Source organism: Arachis ipaensis, chromosome B10 (genome assembly GCF_000816755.2).
Source record: "Arachis ipaensis cultivar K30076 chromosome B10, Araip1.1, whole genome shotgun sequence".
In the NCBI taxonomy this organism is placed as follows: domain Eukaryota; kingdom Viridiplantae; phylum Streptophyta; class Magnoliopsida; order Fabales; family Fabaceae; genus Arachis; species Arachis ipaensis.
Genome location: NC_029794.2, coordinates 130,371,363 through 130,372,349, shown reverse-complemented (window position 1 = coordinate 130,372,349; position 987 = coordinate 130,371,363). Strand labels below are relative to the sequence as shown.

General features: G+C 27.2%; 1 long non-coding RNA gene across 1 annotated transcript in view; it reads right to left on the bottom strand.

Moving 5' to 3' along the window:
- LOC110268062 overlaps positions 1-987 on the bottom strand; it is a 12,098-nt gene that overhangs the window by 10,657 nt on the left and 454 nt on the right. The gene's annotated exons all lie outside the window — the stretch shown is intronic.

Sequence of the window (987 nt, the reverse complement as noted above, 5' to 3'; positions counted from 1 at the left end):
ATATACGCATAAAATTATTTTATACTAATAATATATCAAAATTACATTCTCTAAAATAATATACCAATAATACTAATAACTATAAATTTCTTGCTATAATAATAATAATACCAATTTCAGGTCTAGTTTTCATGTTGCTGAAGGCAAGAACATATGACAATTACTTAAATTGATCAAATATAATAAGGGGTGCTGATTTTTTCTTGATGATCGAGTACATAGCTAGATATAAATAAATAAATAAATATATTTGTTTTGCCATGACGTATCAGTTTATAATAAATAATAATGTAGTCAACCATGGCCTTTCAGAGCTTAGATTAGTCATACATATATAGAATTCAACAAAAAGAAATTGCAAATGCTAAAAATATATCTATGGCAAGATCCCATTTCTTCACCAAGTGGCAATCTTACAATGAACAGAAATTATTTTTAATATGAAAAGAGAGATTGTGTTTTGGTTGAATATTGATATTTGAAGTATATTACAGTAGTATGGAAATCATTCAACACGCCCCCCACGTGTTGGCTAAGAAGCTGTCACGTGTCCAACACGCCCCCACGTGTTGGCCAGAATGCTGCTACGTGTCCACCACGCCCCCCACGTGTTGGCTTCTCACCCAAAAAATCCACCCATCTCTAATTACACCAAATACTCCCATTTTCAACAAAAACACCAATATTTTTTCCATACCAAAAAAAATTAGCCTACAATGAAAGCCAATAAAAAATAAAAAATTTGAAAGTAACTGAAATGTGACTGTGTCTATCAATATTGAAAGTTTAAAAGTTTAAAACAACCAATTAAAAGACATGCATACCCAAATTAACTTGACCTTGAATTGAACTAATAATAAATTAACAGAAATATTTGATAAAAAAAATTAAAAATAGTCAAAATTTATTTTATTTAATATTTATTAATTATTATAATAATTAATAAATAATAAATAAAAATAAATTTTAATTTTTTTTATCTCTTAA